At 48.6% G+C, this 14,595-nt stretch overlaps 1 protein-coding gene across 2 annotated transcripts in view; it reads right to left on the reverse strand.

Annotated features, from left to right (window-relative positions):
• Nucleotides 1-14,595, reverse strand: part of LOC138651232 (uncharacterized) — an 86,576-nt gene that overhangs the window by 8,781 nt on the left and 63,200 nt on the right. The window lies entirely within an intron of this gene.

The raw sequence follows: 14,595 nt of genomic DNA on the forward strand, positions 1-14,595 counted from the left end.
GATAGTATGTGTCTCTTATTTTTTTTTTCTGGGCCAAAGTTGAATGTGCAGGAAACAAAGAGCGTTTAAAAACCAAATTATTATTTTATTTTTTTTAAATAACACCCAATTGCAAAAATTATTTTTAGCCTCATATTCGTCCAATTAAATAAAGTCTCCAATGGTGATCACAATTAAAGGATCGATCAATTGTGTTTCCCCAGAATGACTTGTGCATAGACGATGAGCTATTATTACGTTGTATTTTATTTGTCTCTTGTTTTGTATTGTTAAATAATTGTTATCTTTCAAATTTTATGTAACTAGAGACAACTAAAAAAAGAAAAGGCTTTGTGGTGAAGCACATCCAAACTCAGTATATACCGTAAATGAAACATACCCCGAGCCAAAAAAATCAGCAGAATGTTGTGAATGCAAGATGTGCGCCATTACTTATGTTGTGCAGTGATCTCGGAGGACTGGAGATGGACAAAGTACTGACCTATAGTAAAGAAGCCGGTCAGTTGGTCAAGAACCATAGACTGTTGTCATACGAGTCCTAAAAGTTGACTCTTGATATTTTTGAATGGCTGCTATTTTGCCTCTTATGTCAGTTCCTACAGCGTATTGTCTGCTATCTTTGCGAGACAGGGACGCAGGGTAATTGAACAATCGATGTTTGATATGTTGACTGACCATTGTGGGGGGAACCTGTGGCTTGTTGACCTGCAGAGCAGACAACAAGCTTATGCATAAAGAGAGTTCTGCAACATCCTAGTCAGATAAATAGATTTTTCCGTTGCAGAAATGACTGCAACAAAATCTGCACGGGCAGAGATGGAGGGACCCATTTAATCAGTCCCCGCTCTTTGATCAGATCACTGTGATTGGTCAGTGAGTCTGTCTGACCGATCACAGCACATGGTCGCTGGAAATATCATCACATCCCTGCACAATCACAGCAGGAGCTCGGCACAGCTGACAGCCGAGCTCCTGCGGTAACAGCCAGGGATGGTGCCAGCGCTGACCCTGGCTGATTGACCCTCCAGACACCGTGATCGATAACGATCGTGGCATTTGTAAGGTTGAGAGAGGGAGTGGGCTCCATTTCTCATCTTAATCACAGGGAGCCGATGGCTGTCATTGTGTGCCAAGAAAAGAGGCCTGTTAGACCCAGCCGTAGGCAGGGTGTAACAGGCAATTTGTCTGTGTAATATCACAAATCTCATGCATTGCAATGTATGAGACTGCTTATCAAACTAAGAAAAGTTAATGTTCCGTAGGAAAACTAACCAAAAAAGTAAAAAAAAAAGGTTAAGAAGAGAATTGAAAAAAGTATTTAAAAAAAACAAACAAAAAATACACAAAATAAAGAACAAAAAATATTACACCAATAAATACACATGCTTATGTAAGAACAAAAATGAACAAAAAGAGTGCACATATTTGTTATTGCTGCTTCCAGAACAATCCAATCTATAAGACTGTCACACTAGTTTACACCTACAGTGAACACCGTAAAAAAAAGTGGCACAAAAAATATGTTTTTTCATCACACTGCTGGAAAAAAAGTGGAATAAAATACGATCAAAAGGATCCATGTAAATAAAAATGCTACCGATAAAACCGACATCTTGTCCCACAAAAATAAAGCTGCCATACAGAAAAATAAAAAAAGTTATAGCTCTCAGAAGGAAGCGATGCAAAGTCAACATTTTTTCTATAAAATAGATTTTTTATTGTGTAAAAGCGATAAAACATAAAAAATGACATAAATGAGGTATCGCTGTCATCGTACTGACCCGAAGAATAAATCTGCCTTACCAATTTTACCACACAAGGAGTGGTATAAAAAAAAACTTTCAAAAAATAATTCCTGAATTGCAAGTTTTTGTTTATTCTGCCTCACAAAAGTCATAATAGAAAGCGATCAAAAAAATGTCATGTGCCTGAAAATAGGACAAGCCCTTGCATGATTGCAAACTCGGGGAGAACATACAAACTCCTCGCAGATGTTGTCCTTGCTGTAATCACACCAACCCAAAGAATTAAGTCGCCTAATAACTTACACCGCAAAAGGAAAAGCATAAAAAATAAATATAACCAATTCTTTACCTGCTGTTGATTTTTTCATTCTGCCTCCCAAAGATCGCTGTAAGGCTTGGCTCATATTTATCCTGCGCTCTGCACTGAGCGCTTACAACAGAGTTTCCATGTAAATCTCTGAAATACTTGATTCAGACGGAACCTCTGGCGGAAGATTCCCTATAATGAGGCAGATGGAGGCACTGTGGACGCCGTCTGACCTATGATCCCGCTGTGTCCGTCTTTTTAGGATTGCATAAAAGTGCCGTCGACCACAGTTTTGTGCACTTCTGAAAAGAAGGACAATACTGAACAGAGGCCAGATGGAGTTCAGAGTAACTCTGCTGCCTCATTATATGAGTGGATCACTCGGAGATTTTATCTGAATCACGTCACTCAGAGATTTAGATGTAAACCCAGATTTGAGTGCTCAGCGCAGAGCGCTGGATAAATGTAATCCCAAAATGCCACCAATAAAAGCTTCTACTTAAACCACAAAAAAACAAATCCTCACTCAGGTTCGTCATCTGTTAACAGAAATATAGGGGGCTTCCATGTTACTGGCAGGGCAAAGGCTCTGGAAAAGTGACGTGGCTCCCACCATAAAGAAGTCCAGCCAAATCTGCGGTCCCAAATTGCCCTCATGAGCCTCACATTGGGCCTACGCCGCAGTTAGTGTCCACATGTTTTGCGTTACTGTAGCAAAGGGAGCTCGCCTAGTTAATGGGGCATGTGTCTCCAGAGGCACAAGCAGGGCACAATGTACTAGGCACTACAACGTGCTGGGCACTACAACGTACTTGGAACTACATCATACTGGCAGTGGCGTAGGAAGGGGAGTGCGGGGGAGAGGGCGGGCCGCCCCAGGCGGCACAATGCAGGGGGTGGGTCACCGGGCCGCGGCTGGCGCTGCAGCTGTTTAATGCTATTGACGTGCGGGCCCGCGCCCGCACGTCAATAGTTAACAGCCGCCAGCCAATCTGAGGCTGGCAGCTGACGTCAGTCCCAGCGTGCAGGTCGCCGGCGTCTGACGTCATTGTCAGTCGCCGGCGAGTGCACGCTTCAGCTGCGTGGAGAGAGCAGGAGCGCGGTCAGGTAAGCACTGAGTGAAAATTTGCATTACAATTGGGGATTTACCCCCCTGGCGCCTATACATTTAGCGTATTGTGCATAGCATATGCACAGCACACAGGTGGCATAAGCGCAAAAGGCGGCCCCCCATCACCAGTCATTCAACCTGTCAGATGCTGCAACCTACATGGTCCGCTGTACCTAAGCGGTTATACCGATGGAGTGCACCTGTGATGTTATGACACAATGATGATTATGGGCAACCATATCATTCATTGTCATTAAGAAAAGTCACAGGTTTGGCATGTGGGGGTGACACCATTAGGCCCAGTTTAAGTTCTACAAAACAGGAATAAATCCCTGGAGAAAGGCAGTTTATGAAGTTAATGTTTCTGTGGTAAACTCCCACCATATTGGATAAAAATGTAAAATATATATATATGTTTAAAAAAAAATTGTTGAAAAGTAAAAAGAAAATATGGTGGTTAAAGGGTCAGTTAAAGGGTTTTTGTCAGCACTTTTCGGGATGTAATCAGTTTCAGTTTCAGACACTTTCCCCTGCGGACGATCATTACGTGAAGAATTACTCGATTTTAGTTCCTCTTTGTCACATTTTTCAGTAACTTTCACTTTGAAGCGTGCGAGCAGGAAGCTTCGGCCCGCGTCTCCGGGTTACAGCTGCCGTGGGAGATCTGACTAATCAGATTCCAAGAAGGTGAGGTCACATGACCAGGTGCTATCGTCTGTAAGAAAGGCGAAGCCTCTCATGAATATTCATCAGCGGCCATTTTAAGATGAATCAGCGGCCATTTTGTTGACAAGCGTCGATATCAACCCGTCACTAACGACGAATACAATTCTAAGAGAGAGGCAACATGTTTAGGGAATATGGACGTCACATCGCCTCCTCCTAGGACTTGTAGATCATTTGTGAGGCCGATCCCACTCCATACATGGCGGCACCAGAGATCACATCTAGTTCCTATGGCCGCAGTTTTACCCCAGAAATATCGCAGTAAAACATGACCGTGTCATATAAAGGTGTTAGGTGCTAGGCCCCTGCGATTATGCAGTGCTGATGGTGTTGCCATAGCAGCCAGGGGCCTAATTCCTCCATATTGGCACTGATATGAGTAGGAGATTGGCAATTTTACAGCCGTCTGTGATATTAGTATTCTACACGACCCGATCTTTCAAAAAACAAAACAACTCCATAAAAAAAAAAATTTGAACTAGTTCTACCAAACAACAAAAGCCTTGTTGCGCTCCATCAAATCAGAAAATGTTGATATTTTTAAATAAAATAAAAATTAAAACCATAAAACATAAAAAAAAATTGTCATTACCGTAATCATTCCAACCAGCAGAATAAGGCTACTTGGTCGTTTTTTGGTCGAGTTTTGTTTCTGTGCGTGTTGTCCTGACTATTTTTGGTAACCTTTGTGTGTATTGAGCCGGGGGAAGTGGGGGGGGGGCGCCAAACTCGGGAACAGCCCCGGGCGGCAAAAGCTCTACCTACGCCTCTGCATACTGGGCACTACAACTGACTGAAACTACAAAGTACTGGGAACTACAACGTACTGGGCACTACAACTTACTTGGCACTACAACGTACTGGGCACTACAACGTACTGGGCACTACAACTTACTTGGCACTACAACGTACTGGTAACTACAACGTACTGGGCACTACAACGTACTGGGCACTACAACGTACTGGGCACTACAACGTACTGGAACTACAACGTACTGGGAACTACAAAGTACAAGGCACTACAACTTACTGGGCACTACAACGTACTGGTAACTACAACGTACTGGGCACTACAACGTACTGGAACTACAACGTACTGGAACTACAACGTACTGGGAACTACAAAGTACAAGGCACTACAACTTACTGGGCACTACAACGTACTGGTAACTACAACGTACTGGGCACTACAACGTACTGGAACTACAACGTACTGGAACTACAACGTACTGGAACTACAACGTACTGGAACTACAACGTACTGGGAACTACAAAGTACAAGGCACTACAACTTACTGGGCACTACAACGTACTGGTAACTACAACGTACTGGGCACTACAACGTACTGGAACTACAACGTACTGGAACTACAACGTACTGGGAACTACAAAGTACAAGGCACTACAACTTACTGGGCACTACAACGTACTGGTAACTACAACGTACTGGGCACTACAACGTACTGGAACTACAACGTACTGGAACTACAACGTACTGGAACTACAACGTACTGGAACTACAACGTACTGGGCACTACAATGTACTGGGCACTACAATGTACTGGAACTACTAAAAGGATAAAAAAAATATTGAAGGTGGTTTTCAGCACCTTAAGGGGTGCAGTTTTGACAATGGTGTCATTTTGGGATATTTTCTGTCATATAGACCCCTATTAAAGTCACTTCAAATGTGATGTGTTCCCTAAAAAAAATGGTTTTGAAAATTTTGTTGGAAAAATGGAAAATTGCGGACAAACTTTTAAACCTTATAACTTGCTAACAAGAAAAAATTAAGTTTTAATAACGATGCAAATGCAAAGTAGACATGTGGGAAATGTTATTCATCAAGCATTTTGGGTGGTAAAACTCTGATTTAAGGACAAAAAAATGTAAAGTTTGAAAATTGCAAAATACTTACATTTTTGGTCAAATTTTTGATATTTTCCTAATCCTATAATAATAATCTTTATTTTTATATAGCGCTAACATATTCCGCAGCGCTTTACAGTTTGCACACATTATCAATCCTAGTCCTAATTATAACCCTAGTCCCTAACACTCCGTCTTATTTATCATCTGAGTGCAGCAATTGTGTTCAATGTGTGCTGCACTCTGCACAGGCAGTGAGAAAACTCTGTGTTCTGGAAATAGCACAGCAGTCACAACTCCTGCACTCTGCACAGATGGCAGCCAATGATACAGAAAATAAAGTGCTGCCTATTCACTGCCTCTGCTCCTGGCTCAAAAAAGAAACCAGGACCTGAAGAGCGGTGGGAAATGGAAGACATGGGAGGAGAGTCAGGACCTAAGGAGCTGTGGGGAACAGAGGAGCTGTGGGGAATGGAGCCAGGACCTGAGGAGCTGTAGGGAACCGATGACATGTGGGAGGAGAGCCAGGACCTGGAGAGCTGTGGGGAATGGAGGACATGTGGGAGGAGAGCCAGGACCTGGAGAGCTGTGGGGAATGGAGGACATGTGGGAGGAGAGCCAGGACCTGGAGAGCTGTGGGGAATGGAGGACATGTGGGAGGAGAGCCAGGATCCGGGGAGCTGTGGGGAATGGAGGACATGTGGGAGGAGAGCCAGGACCTGGGGAGCTGTGGGGAATGGAGGACATGTGGGAGGAGAGCCAGGACCCGGAGAGCTGTGGGGAATGGAGGACATGTGGGAGGAGAGTCAGGATCTGGAGAGATGTGGGGAATGGAGGACATGTGGGAGGAGAGCCAGGATCCGGGGAGCTGTGGGGAATGGAGGACATGTGGGAGGAGAGCCAGGACCTGGGGAGCTGTGGGGAATGGAGGACATGTGGGAGGAGAGCCAGGACCTGGAGAGCTGTGGGGAATGGAGGACATGTGGGAGGAGAGTCAGGATCTGGAGAGATGTGGGGAATGGAGGACATGTGGGAGGAGAGCCAGGATCCGGGGAGCTGTGGGGAATGGAGGACATGTGGGAGGAGAGCCAGGACCTGGGGAGCTGTGGGGAATGGAGGACATGTGGGAGGAGAGCCAGGACCCGGAGAGCTGTGGGGAATGGAGGACATGTGGGAGGAGAGTCAGGATCTGGAGAGATGTGGGGAATGGAGGACATGTGGGAGGAGAGCCAGGATCCGGGGAGCTGTGGGGAATGGAGGACATGTGGGAGGAGAGCCAGGACCTGGGGAGCTGTGGGGAATGGAGGACATGTGGGAGGAGAGCCAGGACCTGGAGAGCTGTGGGGAACGGAGGACATGTGGGAGGAGAGTCAGGACCTGGGGAGCTGTGGGGAATGGAGGACATGTGGGAGGAGAGTCAGGACCCGGAGAGCTGTGGGGAATGGAGGACATGTGGGAGGAGAGTCAGGACCTGGAGAGCTGTGGGGAATGGAGGACATGTGGGAGGAGAGTCAGGACCTGGGGATCTGTGGGGAATGGAGGACATGTGGGAGGAGAGCCAGGACCTGGAGAGCTGTGGGGAATGGAGGACATGTGGGAGGAGAGTCAGGACCCGGAGAGCTGTGGGGAATGGAGGACATGTGGGAGGAGAGCCAGGACCTGGAGAGCTGTGGGGAATGGAGGACATGTGGGAGGAGAGCCAGGATCCAGGGAGCTGTGGGGAACGGAGGACATGTGGGAGGAGAGTCAGGACCTGGGGAGCTGTGGGGAATGGAGGACATGTGGGAGGAGAGTCAGGACCTGAGGAGCTGTAGGGAACCGATGACATGTGGGAGGAGAGTCAGGACCTGGGGAGCTGTGGGGAATGGAGGACATGTGGGAGGAGAGCCAGGATCCAGGGAGCTGTGGGGAACGGAGGACATGTGGGAGGAGAGCCAGGACCTGAGGAGCTGTGGGGAATGGAGGACATGTGGGAGGAGAGCCAGGATCTGGGGAGCTGTGGGGAATGGAGGACATGTGGGAGGAGAGTCAGGACCTGGAGAGCTGTGGGGAATGGAGGACATGTGGGAAGAGAGTCAGGACCCGGGGAGCTGTGGGGAATGGAGGACATGTGGGAGGAGAGCCAGGACCTGGGGAGCTGTGGGGAATGGAGGACATGTGGGAGGAGAGCCAGGACCTGGAGAGCTGTGGGGAACGGAGGACATGTGGGAGGAGAGTCAGGACCTGGGGAGCTGTGGGGAATGGAGGACATGTGGGAGGAGAGTCAGGACCCGGAGAGCTGTGGGGAATGGAGGACATGTGGGAGGAGAGTCAGGACCTGGAGAGCTGTGGGGAATGGAGGACATGTGGGAGGAGAGTCAGGACCTGGGGATCTGTGGGGAATGGAGGACATGTGGGAGGAGAGCCAGGACCTGGAGAGCTGTGGGGAATGGAGGACATGTGGGAGGAGAGTCAGGACCCGGAGAGCTGTGGGGAATGGAGGACATGTGGGAGGAGAGCCAGGACCTGGAGAGCTGTGGGGAATGGAGGACATGTGGGAGGAGAGCCAGGATCCAGGGAGCTGTGGGGAACGGAGGACATGTGGGAGGAGAGTCAGGACCTGGGGAGCTGTGGGGAATGGAGGACATGTGGGAGGAGAGTCAGGACCTGAGGAGCTGTAGGGAACCGATGACATGTGGGAGGAGAGTCAGGACCTGGGGAGCTGTGGGGAATGGAGGACATGTGGGAGGAGAGCCAGGATCCAGGGAGCTGTGGGGAACGGAGGACATGTGGGAGGAGAGCCAGGACCTGAGGAGCTGTGGGGAATGGAGGACATGTGGGAGGAGAGCCAGGATCTGGGGAGCTGTGGGGAATGGAGGACATGTGGGAGGAGAGTCAGGACCTGGAGAGCTGTGGGGAATGGAGGACATGTGGGAAGAGAGTCAGGACCCGGGGAGCTGTGGGGAATGGAGGACATGTGGGAGGAGAGCCAGGACCTGGGGAGCTGTGGGGAATGGAGGACATGTGGGAGGAGAGCCAGGACCTGGAGAGCTGTGGGGAACGGAGGACATGTGGGAGGAGAGTCAGGACCTGGGGAGCTGTGGGGAATGGAGGACATGTGGGAGGAGAGTCAGGACCCGGAGAGCTGTGGGGAATGGAGGACATGTGGGAGGAGAGCCAGGACCTGGAGAGCTGTGGGGAATGGAGGACATGTGGGAGGAGAGCCAGGATCCAGGGAGCTGTGGGGAACGGAGGACATGTGGGAGGAGAGTCAGGACCTGGGGAGCTGTGGGGAATGGAGGACATGTGGGAGGAGAGTCAGGACCTGAGGAGCTGTAGGGAACCGATGACATGTGGGAGGAGAGTCAGGACCTGGGGAGCTGTGGGGAATGGAGGACATGTGGGAGGAGAGCCAGGACCTGGAGAGCTGTGGGGAATGGAGGACATGTGGGAGGAGAGCCAGGATCCAGGGAGCTGTGGGGAATGGAGGACATGTGGGAGGAGAGTCAGGACCTGGGGAGCTGTGGGGAATGGAGGACATGTGGGAGGAGAGTCAGGACCCGGAGAGCTGTGGGGAATGGAGGACATGTGGGAGGAGAGTCAGGATCCGGGGAGCTGTGGGGAATGGAGGACATGTGGGAGGAGAGCCAGGATCCAGGGAGCTGTGGGGAATGGAGGACATGTGGGAGGAGAGCCAGGACCTCGGGAGCTGTGGGGAATGGAGGACATGTGGAAGGAGAGCCAGGATCCGGGGAGCTGTGGGGAATGGAGGACATGCGGGAGGAGAGCCAGGATCCAGGGAGCTGTGGGGAACGGAGGACATGTGGGAGGAGAGTCAGGATCTGGGGAGCTGTGGGGAATGGAGGACATGTGGGAGGAGAGCCAGGATCTGGGGAGCTGTGGGGAATGGAGGACATGTGGGAGGAGAGCCAGGATCTGGAAAGATGTGGGGGATGGAGAACATGTGGGAGGAGAGCCAGGATCCAGGGAGCTGTGGGGAATGGAGGACATGTGGAAGGAGAGCCAGGACCTGAGGAGCTGTGGGAAACAGAGGACATGTGGGAGGAGAGCCAGGACCTGGTGAGCTGTGGGGAATGGAGGACATGTGGGAGGAGAGCCAGGACCTGGGGAGCTGTGGGGAACGGAGGACATGAGGGAAGAGAGTCAGGACCTGGAGAGCTGTGGGGAATGAAGGACATGTGGGAGGAGAGTCAGGACCTGGGGATCTGTGGGGAATGAAGGACATGTGGGAGGAGAGTCAGGACCTGGGGATCTGTGGGGAATGAAGGACATGTGGGAAGAGAGTCAGGACCTGGGGATCTGTGGGGAATGAAGGACATGTGGGAAGAGAGTCAGGACCTGGGGATCTGTGGGGAATGGAGGACATGTGGAAGGAGAGTCAGGACTTAGGGACCTGTGTGGAATGGAGGACATGTGGAAGGAGAGCCAGGAGAAATCAAGACGATCGATAGCGATGGCCAATGAGAAAGGCACGAGGAACATGCGAGCTGATCCAGTGCAGCAGGCCGTGGCTTCATTGCCTTTTTTATTGATCTAATTTATTTATTTTACTCACTTATATAGCACCATTAATTCCACAGCGCAGTTTGCACACATTATCGTCACTGTCCCCGTTGGGGCTCACAATCTAAATTCCCTATCAGTATGTCTTTGGAGTGTGGGAGGAAACCAGAGAACCCGGAGGAAACCCACGCAAACACGGGGAGAACATACAAACTGTGAGATCTTTTGGAACACCTGGAGTGAACCCGCAGATCCACGACAACGAACCTCCCAAGGGTGAGCTGACCAGGTAGACCACCCCCTATACAGGGAGCGTTAGGGGAAGACCTGTCACGATATGGTATGAAATATCATAAGTACTTCTCTAGCCTGTGTGGGCTAAGCCCCCCTTCTTGGAGCAACAGTTAGTAGCTGCAAATTCCTGGCTTTCCTTCTCTGAGAGTATGGGGGAAGAGAGGTTTTATTGCTCTGGGGTCGTAAATTCCAGGCTCAGAGGAAAGTCCCTCACCCCTCCCACATTCTCTAGTTCAAACTGGAAAAGTGGCTCCAAGATTCAGGAAAGATTCTTTGTTTAGTTTTTGTTAGATATTAGGCAAACGATTTAAGCTAGAAATACGAAAATATATATTTTTATTCTCACTCGGTGTATCTACACAACCCGCGAAACACGAGCTTCTAACTCCATCTGGTAAAGAAGTAGGGATTTCTCTGGAAATATGTATCCCAGATAGGACATATTTGATCTCATTAGAATGCCCACGTTAATCTGAGATGAATGATGAGTTTGGTCTGACTCTGACATGTTTTGTAGTGAAGTTATAGAAATCAGAGAGAATAGTTTAAAGTTTAGGCAGAATGTAGAGAGAGGAGGGTCTGGATAAGCCAGCCTTTCTGTGATGTCACAGCCTTAATGTTTTAAGTGTCTGGCAGGCTCTGAGGAGTCACTTTCTGCTAGATTTCTTCCTCACTTCTTGTCCTCTCCTGAAGCCAGCAGCATCCCATGGACTGGGATATATGGAAACTGCCCTAGCCTGATTGCCTGCAATGCGTTGAACATGTGAGTGATACTTTTTTCTCATTTAATCCCTGTTTATTTCATAATTACCCTTGTACATATTTGCAATTGTCTCATTTGTAACTTCTTTATAAAATATTTTTCATAAAGCACTGCCTAATTAATTTCAATGGAATATACTATTATATATTAGTTCGTTCATCCATGCTCTAAACTTACCCAGTCTTCTGAAGTGAAATACGCTACTGTTACTGTTGTGTTGGGTTAGCTTCGGACCCGTTTAATCGAAGCTGGTGGCAGCGAAAGTGTGCAGACTGTTGAGCGATGCTGAAGCGACTGCGGGGTTAATAATTATTGTTCCTGCCTGTGTGGGAGTAGTTATCGCGTCGCTGCAGCGTGCCCAATAGCCAGTACATAGCAGGCAGCCTTTCTGGCGACTAATTACCCAGGGTGCAGTACCTAATCTGACCTGAGAGTAAGGGGGCGCCAGAGAACTGCAAGTGTTAAGTGGAACTGTAAGCGCGATATACATACAGTGGGGCAAAAAAGTATTTAGTCAGTCAGCAATAGTGCAAGTTCCACCACTTAAAAAGATGAGAGGCGTCTGTAATTTACATCATAGGTAGACCTCAACTATGGGAGACAAACTGAGAAAAAAAATCCAGAAAATCACATTGTCTGTTTTTTTTAACAATTTATTTGCATATTATGGTGGAAAATAAGTATTTGGTCACAAACAAACAATCAAGATTTCTGGCTCTCACAGACCTGTAACTTTTTCTTTAAGAGTCTCCTCTTTCCTCCACTCATTACCTGTAGTAATGGCACCTGTTTAAACTTGTTATCAGTATAAAAAGACACCTGTGCACACCCTCAAACAGTCTGACTCCAAACTCCACTATGGTGAAGACCAAAGAGCTGTCAAAGGACACCAGAAACAAAATTGTAGCCCTGCACCAGGCTGGGAAGACTGAATCTGCAATAGCCAACGAGCTTGGAGTGAAGAAATCAACAGTGGGAGCAATAATTAGAAAATGGAAGACATACAAGACCACTGATAATCTCCCTCGATCTGGGGCTCCACGCAAAATCCCACCCCGTGGGGTCAGAATGATCACAAGAACGGTGAGCAAAAATCCCAGAACCATGCGGGGGGACCTAGTGAATAAACTGCAGAGAGCTGGGACCAATGTAACAAGGCCTACCATAAGTAACACACTACGCCACCATGGACTCAGATCCTGCAGTGCCAGAGGTGTCCCACTGCTTAAGCCAGTACATGTCCGGGCCCGTCTGAAGTTTGCTAGAGAGCATTTGGATGATCCAGAGGAGTTTTGGGAGAATGTCCTATGGTCTGATGAAACCAAACTGGAACTGTTTGGTAGAAACACAACTTGTCGTGTTTGGAGGAAAAAGAATACTGAGTTGCATCCATCAAACACCATACCTAGTGTAAAGCATGGTGGTGGAAACATCATGCTTTGGGGCTGTTTCTCTGCAAAGGGGCCAGGACGACTGATCCGGGTACATGAAAGAATGAATGGGGCCATGTATCGTGAGATTTTGAGTGCAAACCTCCTTCCATCAGCAAGGGCATTGAAGATGAAACGTGGCTGGGTCTTTCAACATGACAATGATCCAAAGCACACCGCCAGGGCAACGAAGGAGTGGCTTCGTAAGAAGCATTTCAAGGTCCTGGAGTGGCCTAGCCAGTCTCCAGATCTCAACCCTATAGAAAACCTTTGGAGGGAGTTGAAAGTCCGTGTTGCCAAGCGAAAAGCCAAAAACATCACTGCTCTAGAGGAGATCTGCATGGAGGAACGGGCCAACATACCAACAACAGTGTGTGGCAACCTTGTGAAGACTTACAGAAAACGTTTGACCTCTGTTATTGCCAACAAAGGATATATTACAAAGTATTGAGATGAAATTTTGTTTCTGACCAAATACTTATTTTCCACCATAATATGCAAATAAAATGTTAAAAAAACAGACAATGTGATTTTCTGGATTTTTTTTTCTCAGTTTGTCTCCCATAGTTGAGGTCTACCTATGATGTAAATTACAGACGCCTCTCATCTTTTTAAGTGGTGGAACTTGCACTATTGCTGACTGACTAAATACTTTTTTGCCCCACTTGTAAATCCCTGCAGTTCGTGGTATATAGAAAAGCAGTGGGATACCTAGAATAAGCCCCTGCTGTAAACTAAGAGGTCAATAGCCTTGTGTGTGGTTTTTCATCACATCGTGGAGTGGAGGGATAACTAAGATAAGCCCCCCTGCACATGTGATAGCCGTCTGTTGGACTAAAGTCACCTCAATCCGTGACGTAGGGGTGACGGTCACGGTGTGAATCCTGACCCATTGGTGACAGCGGTCAGGGGGAATCGTGACAATTGGTGGCAAGGCGGTGGGATATCTTAGAGCATTAGTGATTTGGTTTGAGTAATCATTCCTCTCACTAAAAACTTGCAGAAAGTTTTTGCGAGGACTCTGCGCAAATAAGTTTGGAGAACGAACTCAGTGCTTTTTAGTTGTGAGACAATTGCGTACTGGTAATTATCCCCTCCCTTTCTCTTCGTTTTTCTATCCTATCTTTTATTTGGCAAGCATGGTTGTGCTGGGAGAAACCTTCTATGAGCAGCAGACCAGAGACACCCTTGTCGCCTTATGCAAGTCACAGCACATTGACTTTGCAAGCAAAAACAAAGCCCAACTGGTCGCAGATCTGGTGCAATGGGAAGCCGCTCGAGACCAATCTCAGAGCTCAGAGGCCGCAGAAGCCAGCACCAGCGAACATGGTGCTGCAGCAGAGGTACAACCACTGAATGCTGGCCCTGTGAGCAATCCGGGCGAATTGGACCCCCACCTGCTGGCGGCCTTGAAAGAATTCCCCATTGACGACCATGAGGGACGTCGGCAGCTGATTCAGCAATACCGGCAGGAGGCCCAGCAAGCCGAGAGAGAGGCCCGAGCTGAGAGAGAGGCCCAGCGAGCCGAGCGGGAGGCTGAGAGAGCCGAGCGCCAAGCCCAGCGAGAACATGAACTGGAGATGCTCCGGCAGGGGGGGATGCCCTCCACCGCCCAGAGACGTGAGCTCAGCAGCGCTCAGATACCTAAGCCCCGGCCCGATCACTTCCCTGTTATGGAGAAGGACGGGGACTTGGACACTTTTCTGCGGGCCTTTGAGAAAGCCTGCAGACAGTACCGGCTGCCTACAGAAGAATGGGCCCGATACCTGACACCAGGGCTGAGAGGCAAAGCTCTGGAGGCGTTTGCTGCCCTCCCTCAAGAACAAGATGGTGACTATGAGGCCATC

The sequence above is a fragment of the Ranitomeya imitator genome, chromosome 10, assembly GCF_032444005.1.
Source record: "Ranitomeya imitator isolate aRanImi1 chromosome 10, aRanImi1.pri, whole genome shotgun sequence".
NCBI classification, from domain to species: Eukaryota; Metazoa; Chordata; class Amphibia; order Anura; family Dendrobatidae; genus Ranitomeya; species Ranitomeya imitator.